Raw genomic sequence first — 16,687 nt, 5'->3', positions numbered from 1 at the left:
TACACATTCACCTCTCTATCGCCGACATACACATTCAGTTCTCTCTGTTCCACGGACCTTTAACGTATCACTTGAAGATGGGAAATTTGCACATTTTGCGAAAAAGGATTCCCAAAGTCATTTAAACGATATAACATGCTTTTGGGGAATAAAGTTTACTGAAGATGGTTTTGACAAGGATTCGTGGCATAATACACTAGACTCGCTAAGCCCGCCATTCCTGGCACATACGGGTGCCGGATTATTGAGTGTCTGACATTTATTTGATTTATTTATTTATCTTGTTTTTTATTTATTTTGAAAAAATAGGGGATATAGTGTACTGTACTTTATTAAATCGAAGGATATAATTTTAAAACAGAAAATATACTTTATTAAATCCAAATATACATTAATTTTCAAAGAAAACATAGTCTTTGAGTAGTATCACTTACTATGAAACATGTCCCTAATTTTTAAGCGTCGTAATGATGATACGCGACGGTGGCATGCTTTATCACGCAACCGAACTGTAAAGAATGCTACAATTTCGAATAGGTACAGTATATAAACAGCGTTGCCAGACTCACAGCTCGGAATTCTTCCAAAACCTGATCGAAATTATGCTAGATTCGGTCAAATTATGCTAGATCCTCATAATTACTAATTTAGGAGTTTTAAAAGAAAGAAAAAAAACGAAGTTGAGATACGATAACGTAACTTAAAATACGCAGAGCGCAAGAATGCGTGGATAGAACTCAATAATACTTCACGCACCAAAGGTTTAACTCAACTAAAGTAGTGCAGTCGTTGCCAGACTCAATTGCGTATATATCGTATAAATGAATGCGAAGTGTTTGTTTACCTATTTTGAAAGAAAATTACCTCGCAGCATAAGCGAAGTTGGGAATTCTGCTGGGGGGGCAGATGTTCGGTCGGTCTCGGACCTTTTATTTCAGGAATAAAGATGGCCATGAAGTCAGAAATAAAGATGGTGAAGTTGTCAAAAATTCGGGGGAGAATGGCCCCCATAGCTCCGCCCATACCTCGCAGTTAAAGGATTAGAAAACCCTGGGTGGAGCCACAAAAAAAAAAAAGCCCAATGCCGTTTCTACTTCGGAAAATAAGACTGGCTGTATGGTTTACTGACTGTATGAATCAATGGAAGAGGATACATTTCTGCCGTTCTTTTTCTGCCCATGACCAACTTCTTTCTCATCTTCAGGGTTTTACGGCTTTTTGATAAACTTGCTGAAAATATGCTAGATTTGGGCAGGATGCTAAAAGCAAGATGCTAGATGCTAAAGACATGCAAATTATGCTAGATCTGGCAACGCTGGTATATAAAGCATTGCTTAACTAAGCACTGTTGCGCATGCGCACGATAATTCATTGTGCACGTATATTTGCTTGGATGTGCGCCGGATTATTGAGAGGCCGGATTAGCGAGAGTATAGTGTAGTATATATTTAAATCGAAAAAATGGGCATCAGAAAGTTTCTTTTTGACAATAATTTAAACATAGAGTATCCCTCTTCAAATGAGATGTTCTACAATCTTTTACACTCTGAAAACGAGATTAAAGAACAGTACGGAGAGTTCCTTACCTATTATTGTGTTAGTGATTAATGAGTGAAAGCTCACTTTCCTCTCCCTATACCAACGTAATTGTTCAGCTACTCCATTTGTTGTTTTTTCTTCATAATGTTTATTGTGATAGCTTCTAAGCTGTGACCTCCAAGTTTTTCATTTCTTCGATCTGTAATGAAATGCACAGTAAGCACTCAAGTAATAGTAATGGAAATGTAGAACATACAACTGATGCCCTTAAACAAATTACATTGATTCTGGACGATAGTATCACTGAGTCAGTTGCAATTGGCGTATATTCAAAAATTAATATTTATACTGACGTTTCGTTTTTTCAATAAAAGAAAAGTTACATAATTATTTTCAAGCTGTTGTAGATCAGAAAGGATCTAGGACAAATCTGCCAATGACCAAATGCGCCAATCGTGAAAATGGATAAATCTGCCAATTACCAAATGCGCCAATTGCGAAAATGGACAAATCAGCCAATTGACAAATCTGCCAATTACCAAATGCACCAAACGCGAAAATGACCAAATGCGCCAATCGTGAGAATGGACAAATCTGCCAATTGACAAATCCACCAATTACCAAACCTGCCAATGGACAAATCCGCCAATGGATAAGTCACCAAACTATCATTTTATTTTAAATGTATTCTTCAATCATCATCCCACAGTATTACAAATAAGAAGAAAAATTATTTATGAAAGAAAGCGGAAAAGGGTATTTTAATTTTAATATGTGTTACTTTTATAAATTAGCAATTATGTTTCCAAATGAATATTTACTGATGTTGGTTGTTGGGAGTTTAGTATCCCATTGCTGTACTTAGGTTATATGAAACGCGACGCAACGCGTTTGAATTTTAATGCCCTCTCACTGGGAATCGAACCCGAAACGACTAATGTTTGTTGTAATTATTGGATAGCCCACAAATAATTTTACTGGACAACAAATTTTAACTTTTTTCATGCTTCGGAAAAGAAAATTACATTTTCTTATGCCAATGAGGATGCTGAATACGAAAATAAAAATTTAAGTGATGAATTGGTTCGAGTTTGAGTGTAATCGATAGAAATGTGTGTTATGTATTGTTGACCCTTAGATTCTTGAATTTTCTATCTGATCTTTCACTTAAGTAGCTATTGCTTATATTCTGTTCATCCGATTATCTTGGTTCATATGTCATTCGCTTCAGAATAAACCAAGGTTGCAAATGGTACTATGCGTATATCTACATGATGTGTAAGAAGAGGGAAATGCAAGGTAAAATTGGGAATTTCCCGTCCAAAAATTCCTTTTCTCAAATGTGGCACCCCTTCGTACGGCCCCGACTAAAGGCACCCAAATATAATATACCTTTAAAAACTAATGTAGTTTATAAGTAATACATGTGCCAAGTTTCATTGTAGTACCTACAATCAGTGGCATAGGGAAGGGGGGGCCAGAGGGGCCGCCCCCCCCAAAGCGGTCCGACAATGAATTTGGTACTTTGATGTTTGTAATTTTTTATATATTTTTATGTTTATATATTTTTTTTGTTTGTAATTTTTCTATATGTACCTATAACAGCACTTGCCCCCCCCCAAACACATCCTGGCTACGCTACTGCCTACAATAGTTGTGAAGGAAAAAAATATTTCTCAGTTCTGCTAGACAATACCAAATTTCATATTGGTATATTCAAATTCCAAACTACAAAATCAAATGAATCCGAACAGTATTATTTATTTGAAATGAAATAAAATCTTTGACTATTACGTCCCACGCTTATGCCGGTGAGGCTAAAGGAGACGGTAATGATGAGTAATGAATGAAATTATGGAATGAAGAAAGTGGGAGGAAACGGGAGAACCTCGAGGAAACATACGCACACGGTGTTTGTCTAGCTCCAGTTCACTTGGCGGGGGCTGGGATCGAATCCAGGACCCCAGGTACCAGAGGTGAACGCTCTACCACTGAGCCACCACGGCCCCTATTATTTATCTGAGTATCATGACTTATACGTCATTCGCTTCAGAATAAAACAGGGTTCCAATTGATATATATATATATATATATATATATATATATGTGTGTGTGTGTGTGTGTGTGTGTTGTACGAGAAAAGGGGAAATTTGGGTAAAATTATGAAATTTCCGTCCAATAACAATCGGCAAGAGCAGAGTTGCTCCAGTAGCCCTCATATCGTTTCTCCATCATAGATATAACTTGGTAGAAATGTTTCCCATGTTCATCAGTGACTGCTCCACAATTTTCTGGGAAGAAATCTAAGAGGGATTGCAACATATGTGTTTTTAGTGATACATTACACTCTATTGTTTGGTAGAAGGTGTTAGGTACACCTCTACTTCCTTATAGTTCTGAGACCGCTCGTTTCCCAAAACATTCGTCACCACTTTTCGGAAAGTCTCATGCAATCCTCTCCTCATTTTCTAACGCTGCACCAAATTCAGGATCATTGAGGAATTAGCAAATTTGAGTGCCAATAAGGGTTCTTACCTGATTTTAGTTTCAACAATTTATGTAAGTTTACGCAGAATATATTTGGAGAATGTTTTGATGCGTCTATGAATAGCCGCCATTCATCAAGATTATCGTCTATGTTATGTTTACTCATAAGACCAGTTAGGCCTACATTGTTACAACGTAATATGTCACTTTCCACTGAAAATACAGTTTAGGGATTCTGACGTGTTCAAAACACGAACACTTTCAGATCTTCAGAATAAGCTCCCCACTTCTTGAGTCTGGATGCCAACAGTTCTGCGCCACTTTTTGACAACCACAGGTAAATTAATTCAGGTTGAGTATCATATGGTGAATAGATAATCATATTTTAGTTTTGTGGGGTTAGGATCGGTGGAAGACGATGAATCTGCAGCAGAATTTGGCAATGTGGGTCGACATTGTTCGCCTTTTGCTCTTCATCGGGCGAAACACTGAAATAAGGTACGGGAAGTTGTGGAAACTGCAAATGACACACATGGCCTTTTTCAGTGTAGCCAGTCCCGCAAATTTGTAGAACAAGTATTACAACATATATGTGGTGCTCACTTCTTGTCCACATCTCCCACTTTACAGCCAAAGTACAAGTGATAGGCTTTCTTTATGATAAGAGCGAAATTCCACTTTTCGCTTCACTTCGTTAAAAACAACAATTTGCCCTGCACTGCAAACACATTTACGCGACATGTTTCTGCTTAGTATAGTTATAGAAAGATTATTATTATTATTATTATTATTAATAATAATAATAATAATAATAATAATAATAATAATAATAATAATAATAGTAACAGCACCCACCAACCCGCCCAATATCTCACCACCACTATGTCCGAGATGGCAAATTGTAACTACAAAACAATGTGACACATGTTTTCTTTGGCAAACTCTTCAATACAAACTAAACCGTGAAGTGGTTGATATTTCTTTGTTTGCGATGAAGTGCGAGCAATGTGGATAGCCAGAGACTACGCAGGAATTTATTTCGGGAAGGGCCTTAAGCTTTTCGGGGGTCCAAATACAATTTGAAGCTAAATTATATTAAAATTTGTAAAATTGCACCTGAAATTAGACTAAATTTACAAACAAGCCGGGGTGTCAAGACCCGCAGGACCCACCCCTGCGTAGGTCCCTGAGGATAGCAATGAAACTAACCATCAAAGAATGGGGGTTTATTGAAATAAGTAGACAGATCCTGTTGCCACGAACCCTTAATTTATCCAGCAGAGCACACAGGGTGATAGCGTATTTCTTTGAAACCCGAACCAATCTTCAAAAACTAATTTCATATTCGTTATCAGCACCCTAAAATTAGTAAGAATTGGTTAGTTTTGTCTTCAAAGCATTTTCACTGTTGACCAGTGTTTTTCACAACAAGTTTTTCTTTATGTAGTTAATACGTTTAATGTGGATTAAATATGATCCAAGATTAGTTGATATAAAGGGGAAATTAGTATAATTGAATTCACTTTTCATCTATTAGTAAATACACATTAGTAACTAGTGTTTTGTAACTTGTATGCTTAGTGCATAAAATACTTTTGTGATCCTGATAGATTTCTAAAGTGAAAAATATTAACTGTTAACAATCGGATTGTACCTTTTGTTGCTTGATTTCACGTCCGTGAGCTTGCCTCCCCTTTGAACACTAGCGATAAAATTAGTGTCAATCGTTGTTGCATCGTTAGTGCTTCTTAGTGCACCAACCCCTACCGTTAGTGCTTCATTACTGTAGGAGTTACAAGTAAAAAAACATTGGGGGGCCAAGTTCACGCTGCCCCCACTTCAATCACTAACGAAATAACTAGTGCCATTCGTTAGTGCTTCCTAGTGCACCAACCCGTTACGTTAGTGTTTCATTAGTGTAGGCTCTAGAGCCAAAACAATGGTACACGCTGCCCCCCACTTCAAGCAATAAGGAAAGAAATAGTGCCGTTCGTTAGTGCTTCTAGAAAATACTAGTAGTTTAGTTAGTGCTTCACTATTAGTGTAGATATAGCCAATTATAAGTCAAGAAACTCCCATAAGAAATGCATGGGGAATTTTTCATTGCGTCAAATTACCGCCAAATTCAAAAGCACTATTGACCTATTCTAGTGCAATCGTTAGTGCATTACTAGTGCTTCTTACTACCCCAACCGCTAACGTTAGAGCTTCATTAGTGTAGGTGCTACAGTATAAACAAAAAACATTTGGGGGGCCAAGTTCACGCTGCTCCCCCACTTCAAGCACTAACGATAAAATTAGTACCATTCGTTAGTGCATCGTTAGTGTTTCAAAAAACTACCAAAAGTTTCGTTAGTGCTTTAATATTAATGTGGTTATGGCTAATTACATGTCACGAAACTCCCATAAGAAATGCATAGGGAATTTTCATTGCGTCGAATTACCGCCGAATACAAAAGCACTAATGATCTATTTTAGTGCAATCGTTAGTGCTTCTTACTGCACCAACCCTGACGTTTGATCTTCATTAGTTTAGGGACTACAAGTAAAAAATCCTTTGGGCCTAGCGTGAACTCGGCCCCCCAGTTTGAGCACTAACGAAATGATTAGGGATATTCGTTGGTGTATCGTTAGTGCTTCTAGAAGGTACTAATAGTTTCGTTAGTGCTTCACTATTAGTGTACATTTAGCCAATTGTATGTCACGAAACTCCAATAAGAAATGCATGCGGAATTTTTCGTTGCCTTAAATTACCGTCAAATTCAAAAACACCAATGACCTCTTTCAGTGCAATCGTTAGTGCTTCTTAGTGCACCAACTCTAACGTTAATGGTTCATTAGTGTAGGAACTACAAGTAAAAAACCCTTTGGGCCTAGCGTGAACTCGGCCCCCCAGTTTGAGCACTAACGAAAAGATTATTGCCATTCGATAATGCGGCGTTAGTGCTTCTAGAAAATACTAATAGTTTCGTTAGTGCTTCACTATTAGTGTAGATATAGCCAATTATAAGTCACGATACTCCCATAAGAAATGCATGGGGTATTTTTCATTGCGTTAAATTCCAGAACATAATAGTAACCATTACACTAATATATGGTTATTAGTGCTTTTAAATTTGGTGGAAGAATTTTACAAAATGGAAAATGCTAGGTGTCTAAATTTAGCCCCGCACGCATCTGAAATACTAAAAAAACGTTTCACATTGTTAGTGCATCGTTAGTGCCCATTAGTACAGTAAACTCTAACGTTAGTGCGTCCATTCAACTCTATATTAGTAAATATTATTTGCGAGAATAAATTGAAATTTTTCTAATTCTACAATTATTATCCTACAAAGGTGAGATAGACGTGAAAAGTTAGTGCATTGTTATTGCTTCCCCAAAACACGAAGCATTAGTGTTAGTGCTATTATAGTTTAAGAGCTATAAGTGAATAACTCACTCTATGCTAAATTTAATTTTAGCGAATTTTACAATAATTGTCCCACAAAGGAAGCATTAATGTTACTGCTATCGTAGTTTAGGAGTTAAAAGTGAATAACTTGGGGGGGGGGAGGCTACTTTAGATCTTTAATTCTGTACAATTTTAAGCTAATTGTCTGACAGAAATGGATAAAACCAGCGTTTAGTCCTCCGCTGATTAAGCACTAATGTTAGTGTTATAATTTAAGTGTTATTAACGAATAACACGCATGAGTCTAAATTCAAATATATCGAATTTTACAATAATTGTCAATCAAAAGGTAGGATAATCGCTAAAGGTTCGTGCTTTTTTAGTGCTTCCAAAATACTAATCGCCAACGATAGTGCTATCATAGTTTAGGAGTTATCAGTGAATAACTCGGACGGAACTCCATTAAAATTTATCGAATTTTACAATAATTGTGTAAAAATTGAAAAACCTGAAATTACCCCGCTCGAGTTATTTGGTAAAACTCCTAAACTGTGACGGCACTGACGTTCAGTGATTAGTGTTTCATGGAGCACTAACCGTCACTAATCTTCGGTGGGTATCTTGCCTTTGTGGGACATTTAGTGTGAAGTTCGAAAAATTAAATTCAATCCTATCCGGATTATTCATGAAAGCACTAACGACAATGCTTAATGTTTTATAGCTCTAGCAATGCAGTAAGCACTTGTGCTTGTCCCACTTTTGTGTTAAAATCGTGTAAAATTGTTTAAGTTGAAAAATCTAAAGTTAGACCGGGTTGAGTTATTCATTAATAAGTCCAAAAATATGATAGCACTAACGTTAGTACTTATTATGTTTTGAAGCGTTAAGGATGCACAAACCTTTAGCGTTTGTCCTACAATTGTCAGAAAATTAGTATTAATTAGATAATTTTAAATTCAGTCTCGTCCGAGTCATTCATTAATAATTCACAAACTACGATTTCACTAACGTTAGAGCTAAGATAGCATTAACGTTAGAGCTAAGGTAGCATTAACGTTAGAGCTTTTTGGAGTATTAATGCTGTACTAACCTGCGAAATTTATTCCACTTTTGTGAGACAATTATTGTAAACTTCGATAGATTTAAATTTAGTCTCGAGTGTGTTATTCACTTATAACTCCTAAACTATGACAGCACTCAGTGTTTAATAGAGCTTTATTAATGTACTACCCTCTGGTCTTAGTCTCACTTTTGTATCACAATTAACTAAAAATTGTGTAAAAGTTGAAAAATCTAAAGTTAGCCCCGAACGAGTTATTCATTAATAACTTCTAAAGTATGATAGTACTAGCGTTAGTGTTAGTACACTAATGTGCAATAACGAATACTAAACATGTAAATAGTTTTAGGGGTCACGGTGGCTCAGTGGTAGAGCTTTCACCTCTGGTGCTTGGGGTACCGGGTAAGATCCCAGTCCCCGCCAAGTGAACTTTGTGGTGGACAAACACCGTGTGCATGGGTTTTCTCGGGGTTCTCCCGTTTCCTCCCACTTTCTTCATTCCACCATTTCATTCATTACTCATCATCACCGTCTCCTTTAGCCTAACCGGCATAACCGTGGAACGTAAAACTCAAGTTTTAGTAGCACTTGAGAAGTGGCGGGGCTAAATTTAGACACACAGCATGTTTTATTTTTCATTCATTTCCACATGTATAAAAGCACTAAAAACCACATATAGTGTAATGGTTATAGTATAGTGTAGTGTTTGTAGCTCTTATTGCAAAACTCCAAACATTAGTACTTCAACAGTATGAACGGTAGAAAATAAAACTTAGGGGAAACTACCTATACGCTAGCCAATAAAAGCATTCACGATGAGAAGCATTTATGTTCGGTCTTGATGCACTAGCAAGCAATAACGAAACACTAACGATGCCATTAGAAGAGACAACTGCTGCATTTGAATTTCGTGAGAATTTGACCTAATCAAAAATTCCCCATGTTTTTCTTATGAGAGTTTCGTGACTTATAATTGGCTATATCTACAGTAATAGTGAAGCACTAACGAAACTATTAGTATTTTCCACAAACACTAATGATACAATAACGAATGGCACTAATCGTTTCGTCAGTGCTCAAATTGGGGGGCCAAGTTCATGCTATAACTCGACAAGTTTCAAACCAAGATGCGCAGAACGCTACGGAGCACTTCGTATTCCGCCATCCTCCCCACTACTCTTCCATCCACTGGTCTGGCTTTGAAAGTTCCAGTGATACTAACTCAGCAAACTTATGTTACAACAAATATCACCTGCTAAAATGTTTAAAGTCCGAATCTTACTTTTTTCTTTATTAGGTAAGCAACCTCATGGTAGTGGTCTTCACGAGCTCGGGCCTAGGGCCGGGCCCGGGCCGTAAATTTTTAAATAAACAATCATATTTCTTGGGACCTTTTCGGGCATAATACAACGATATTTTCTGGAGAACTTTTAACGCACACCTAAATTTGTAACTTAAGACGCCCACACTTAAAATCACTGTGCAATTCAGAGAAAAGCTGTGTAATAGAGAAAAAAAACTGAAGTAACAGAAATAAATATGCTTAGCTTGTCTGAGTGAAAATATTGCTTCTTACACTGAATTAAAGGAACAAGAACATTGGTAACAACGTGTCTTGGTTTTTTCTTCAAGACAATGTCAGTTTATATTATATGAAAATTTATATAATGACTTTTTTTTTTTTTTTTTTTTTTTTTTTTAGAGAATTCATAGTTAACTAAATGTACAGGATAACCTTTATTTCCTTGTTGTCTCTGAATCATAAAAGCTTTTAAACTGCAAAATTAAACATTTAATTGTTGCAAATAAAAAATACAATGTTGCCTTAATTGTTAAGTTTTTGTATTTCGGGCTCATTTGATTATCACATGGGGTCGGGCCTAAATGCTAAAACATATTTCTAACTCGGGTCGGGCCTCATATTATTAATTCACGGGCAGGGCCCGTGCAAACTACCTCATGGATACACTGTAAGCAGTGACGCTTTCCGACGGGGCAATCCCTTCACGCCTTCTGAAAGGAAAATTTCTCTTTTTATTATTTTTTTTCATTGGTACGAACTGGCACAGTCAATATACAGCATTTACACTCAAATGTTGTAGAAAATCCTCAGACCATTCCGCTCCCTGCAGATTGCAACACTGCAAAACATCATCGTCGCGGAGAAGGGAGTGGGGAAATGTAGGATTAGGTGCGCAACAGCTAGGTTGCAGCGTTCTGTTTACAAACTTTTTAACTTATAGGCACAAAGATTTTTTTACTTGTATTTAAGAAACTAATGAAACACTAACGTTAGGGTTGGTGCGCTAAGAAGCACTAATGATTGCACTACAAGAAGTTATTAGTGCTTTTAAATTTGGCGGTTATTTAACGCAATGAAAAGTTCCCCATGCATTTCTTGTGGGAGCTTCGTGACTTACAATTGTCTATATCTACACTAGCAGTGAAGCACTAACGAAACTACTAGTATTTTCTAGAAGCACTAACGATACACTAAGGAATGGCACTAAATTTTCGATAGTGCTGAAGTGTGGGGGGGCAGTTCACACTAGGTCCAAAGAGTTTTTACTTGTAGTACCTACATTAATGAAGCACTAACGTTAGGGTTGGTGAACTAAGAAGTACTAAGGATGCACTAACGATTGCACTAGAAGAGGTCAATAGTTCTTCTGAATTTGGCGGTAATTTAACGCAATGAAAAATTCCCCATGCATTTCTTATGGGAGTTTCTTGACTTATAATTGTCTATATCTACACTAATAGTAAAGCACTAACGAAACTACTAGTATTTCTAGAAGCACTACCGAACGGCACTATTTCTTTCCTTATTGCTTGAAGTGGGGGGCAGCGTGTGCCATTTTTTGACTCTAGAGCCTACACTAATGAAACACTAACGTCACGGGTTGGTGCACTAGGAAGCACTAACAATGCACTATTGAATGACACTAGTTATTTCGTTAGTGCTTGAAGTGAGGGGGAAGAGTGAACTTGGCCCCCCAAAGGTTTTTTACTTGTAGGACGTACACTAATGAAGCACTAACGTTAGGGGTTGGTGCACTAAGAAGCACTAACGATGCAGTAACGATTGACACTAATTGTATGGTTAATGCTCAAAGTGGGGTGCCAAGTTCACGGACGTCTTGATTTCTCTTAACACTGACACACATATTTCCAAGAATGATACGCGTAGTCGTAAGAGTCTTCAAATGACGCGAGACATATATCATTCCATTGATAATATTGAGGTAAACAAAATGTCACACGTGCGTATAAAAATCCGTGTAAATGTTTCTAGAACATGTAGTAAAATATCCTATTCGTAGATATGAAAATTGATGCTTTGTTACAGCTATTCACTGATATAAAAGTGAAAGTGAATTATATCGTCATTAACCATGCGTGCTGATCTTGGGGATTGGCCTCCCTGGATGTAGATATCTTTATTCGAATTTGTGACAAGGAACTACACATATTTCAATGCCTCCCGAAAGTTACACAGAAGTCGTCGTTGCTGTCATTAAGATTTTATTACACCAATTCTAAGACTACATCAGTTAATGAAATATAGTCCAGAATGTTGATTGATTTTCTTCCTTTCAAAATAAAATTGTCAAACACATTATATCGGGTGTAAAAAAAAAATCCACCGACAAACTTCGGGAGGTAAACCCTCTCATACGAAGAAACAAAAAGGATCAGTAAACATGGGTCCGGAAACGCGTTGTGTTGGAGATATAAGGCGTCGAAACCGTAGGAAATTAATCTTTAAAGGCGTATATTTCAGAAACTATTCAACGTAGAGGGTGCGGTTTGAAAACTCACCAGCGGAGTCATACCTGCTCTGGTTAAACATGCATGTTTCATAATCTTGCAATGCCTGCGGAAGGGATTCCGCAAAGGAGCATAGAGATTCCCGGATAATCTTCAGAGTGAAGATGGCTCGAAAGAGGTATGAATGGACGACTTCCTCACCTGTTAACAGTACTTCCTTGTACCAAGACGATAGATAACTCAAACGGATACAAAATGGTGGACACTTGTATACCTGTTGTGTGTGGTTGGATAACCGCCACATACGGATGGTGCCCAATACTGAAGTTCGGAATATGAAGTACTGTGAATATGCAGTCTAAGGTTCGTAGTGAGGCACGTGCAGTGTTGCTACAGCATAACACACGAAGCAGAGTGATTGAGAGCTGTTGAAACTAGATGAAAACCCGCTATCAAAATGTACATAAATTATCGTGGACAAATGTATGTTAACATATGAAGCATTTTGGAGTATAGTATTAACATATGTAAGAAGCAGCTGACAAATGACCTCCTGGGAACAGCGATAATATGATTCGCATTTTAGTGGCATAGTTGGTGGCGTGCAATGCTGTAAAGCATATTCTCCAGGCACACAAATAAAACACACAAAGCACAAAGACAGAAGAAGACGAGTCAATAAAGGAAATGGTGTTTGTAATTCACTTGTACCTTACAACGTCACGAAATCCAATAAAAATATGAACCATTGACTTCAATACACAAGAGATAGCGTCGAAACACTTCGTCTCGCACAGGAGGAAAAACCTCGTGGTTAACACGAATTCTTGCGGAAGCCTTGACAATGCGGCCCACAAGGTCCAATTCTTTCTCCACTGGTGTCTGGTAGACCAACTCCTTTATGTGTCCCCATAGTTAAAAGTCCATAGGTGTCGTATCCGGTGATCTAGGAGGCAATGCTACAGGACCACCATGCCCAATCCATCGATTCCCAAACATATCAGAAAGTACATTTTGAACACGCCGCGGCCGATGGGGTGGAGCTCCGTCATGCTGGAACCACATTTGTCGCCGGACTGTAAAGGGGATATTTTCTAGCAGTTCCGGAAGTACCTCTGAAAGAAACACACTGTAAGTAGCATGTTCAGTCGTGGAGGTAATACATAAGGTCCTACTAAGACATTATCCACTATACCGGCTCACACATTAACTGAGAATCATTCTTGATGACCTTGGTGAAACATTGCATGTGGATTGTTTGCTGCCCACACATGGCTATTATGAGCATTGTAACATCCGTCACAAGTAAAACTACTCTCATCCGTGAACAAAACATGCCGCGCGAACTGCGGATTCTCTACACACTGCCGCAGGTACCTCGGGCAAATCGCACACGTTTGGGATAGTCTGTAGGACGCAAAACTTGTACTCTTTGAGGATCATATGGATAGAGATGTTCTTCATGTAGGACGTTCCACACTTCCTGGTGCTGAACATGCAACTCATGTCCAACGGCCCGCGTGCTTTTTGAGGGATTTTGTTCAAATTGGTCCAACACATTCTCTTCGAATGCTGGTGATCTCACTGTTCGTGGTCTTCCTGCATCAGGCCGGTGAATATGTAAGGAACCTGATTCTCGCAGCTGCCGATCAATTGACGTAAATGTAGTGTGATGGGGACACCGTCGTTCTGGAAAACGTTCTCTATACAGCCTTTGTTCCTCCCTTGCATTTCCCAAAGCTGCACCATATGCCAGAAGCATATCACTTAATTCTGCCCAAGTAAACTCTATTTCCCACTACGGTGTTTTATAAAGCACAGACAGTAAGCACTGCACACAAGCACAGTCGCTTCCAGAATACATGTCAGTCTTCGGTAGACTAGCTTCTTCAGGTGCTCGTCTGTCATATGACTCAGAGTCGAATCCCACTAACAGCATTATTCTGTTAGTCAATGTTTATTTTATCTCTTCTATCGTATTTTTGTTCCTATAAACAGTTTTGCACGTAACAAGAACGCTATGTACTGTCATTTCAAGGGCAGTGTCTTTTTGTTGAATATTCTGGACTCAGTTCAAATTATCGTGTGAAACTGAAATACCTCTTACATGTTTTAAGATTTAAAGATCAGAAACCAATTTCTTTACACACAGTAAAATGATAATCAATGTTGTTTTTGTTTTTAAAGATCGACAATACCCTCCAGAGTTCGACTGCGTGTGCATTTGATTGCAGACTAAATCTGTTTACATGATGAAAGTTATTTACATCCGACGACTAAAGTTCAGACACAAATGCAGGCGATGTTGCGGCCAGAGCGTTTATAGATGTACCATCTTGGCATTCGACTTGTGAAACAGAAGAAAGCCACTCGGAATGGTTGAACAAAGAGTGGCGAATCTAGGCTGTGGTCGGGGGGCCTTGGTCCCCCAATTTTGCTGCGTTACTAGAAAATCACTAATGCCATACATACCAAAACTCAGTCCAAATTACTTATTTTACATAGCCCCTCCCCCTCCAGTTTTTACTTTCAAGATCGGCTACTGAACACAAGGATCGTACCCGGTTCTCTCTACACTTAATCTACTCTGGTGTGCTAAATTGGAATAGGCGTATAGATTTGAGGCTCCAGCAGTTGCATTGTAAGCAAAAATAAACATGAGAAGAGTATGACGTTATGATTATTATTTTGTAATTACGTCCCCGCCTTATAGACCTAACAAAATGGACACGAAGACAATCTTGATGTAACTTTAAATGGAGGAATAAAGACAAGGTATAAAATATGAAGGTGGTTTATTGTTCTGTTTACATATTTTGGAATCCGTTAACACGAGCGGCTTGGGTATCCAAAGAGAAAACAAAACCGTAGCAGGACTTACATTTAATTTAACGAGCTAAACCAATTCATTTAGATATCACATTCGCGCACTACAGTATCATTTAATTGTACGTTTATAACAATTGTTTATTGTTTAATTGTTTATTTGTTAAGATATTCAACGTCCCTTTTCAGCAGCGGCGCTATATGGAGACGGGACCTAAAGTTTCAAATGCGATCCGATCCATCTCTTGGTTGTTGAGTCCAAAGCTTGGACTCTTAGTGGGGATTGACCCCGCGACATGGCGCGTCAACGTGCAACCTTGCTTTCTGTTGCTTTCTTGCTTATCCACGTAACGGTGCAACAACTGAAAGGAACAAGTACCATTGAAATCAGGTAGACGGTTGCCGACTTATTAAGATAATGCATATCATTTCAAATCACAAATCTCTTATACATTTAATCAGATCATTCATGTAATGTACTTAATATTGGGTCTCGTTCATTAGTGACATTCACTCAGTTCACTAGACATAACGATATTTCTAGCCATTGCTAAACATTACTCATATCTGGAAATGTGCTGACTGTATTCGCTATCGTGCTATTTGGGGTTTTCCTTTGCATTAAGTGTTTTCACAATTTCCATCCCTCTCAGGCACGTAGCCAAGGGGTGGGTCCGGGGGGTCCGGACCCCCTCCTTTCGGAACCAGAAATGTAAAAAATTAAGGAAGGATGAAACAATAAGAAACGAGAAAAAGAAGAATCAGCGTTAAAAATATAAAGCTACAGCAAGCGTATGGTTACTCTTTCTTATGAGGAGCTTTATGTAGAGGAAACGGGGGGGGGGGGGGATCGAGTTAAAAATGAATATTATTATAACGGAGCATTCCAAATTCCATCTAGCTCCATGCTAATCCTATGGACAACAAATGATGATCGAGAAACCGGTTCGATCAGATAGACTCTAAGAAGAACTTAAGAAACTCGGAATATTATACCTTTTTCAATACTTTTTTTTAAATATTCTTTTACTCGAGAGATAGTTCGTTATTGACTTACTAGCATATCCTCATTTTATTGTCCTAACAAACCAAGTGTTGCCACTAAAATAGTTTAGATTGATCGAGGCCCTGGTGTGTAATCAGAGTATTTCATGTCCCCCCCACCACCATTACGAAATACTGGCTAAACGAACCAATATATGTTTACAGTAAAATAGTTCAGAATGTATCGTGCCCCTGGCGTGATAACCGCAATATTTCGTCACGGACCCCCCTATTACGAAATCCTGGCTACGTGCCTGATCACCCTGCTTCGTGTGTTATGCTGTAGCAACACCGCACGTGCCTCACTACGAACCTTAGACTGCATATTCACAGTACTTCATATTTCGAACTTCATTATTGGGCGCCATCCGTATGTGGCGGTTATGCAACCAAACACAGTAGGTATACAAGTGTCCACCATTTTGTATCCGTTTGAGTTATCTATCGTCTTGGTACAAGGAAGTACTGTTAACAGATGAGGAAGTCATCCATTCATACCCCTTTCGATCCATCTTCACTCGGAAGATTATCTGGGAATCCCTATGCTCCTTTGCGGAATCCCTTCC

Source organism: Thermobia domestica, chromosome 18 (assembly GCF_964235325.1).
Source record: "Thermobia domestica chromosome 18, izTheDome1.hap1.1, whole genome shotgun sequence".
In the NCBI taxonomy this organism is placed as follows: Eukaryota; Metazoa; Arthropoda; class Insecta; order Zygentoma; family Lepismatidae; genus Thermobia; species Thermobia domestica.
This window is presented reverse-complemented; position numbering follows the sequence as displayed.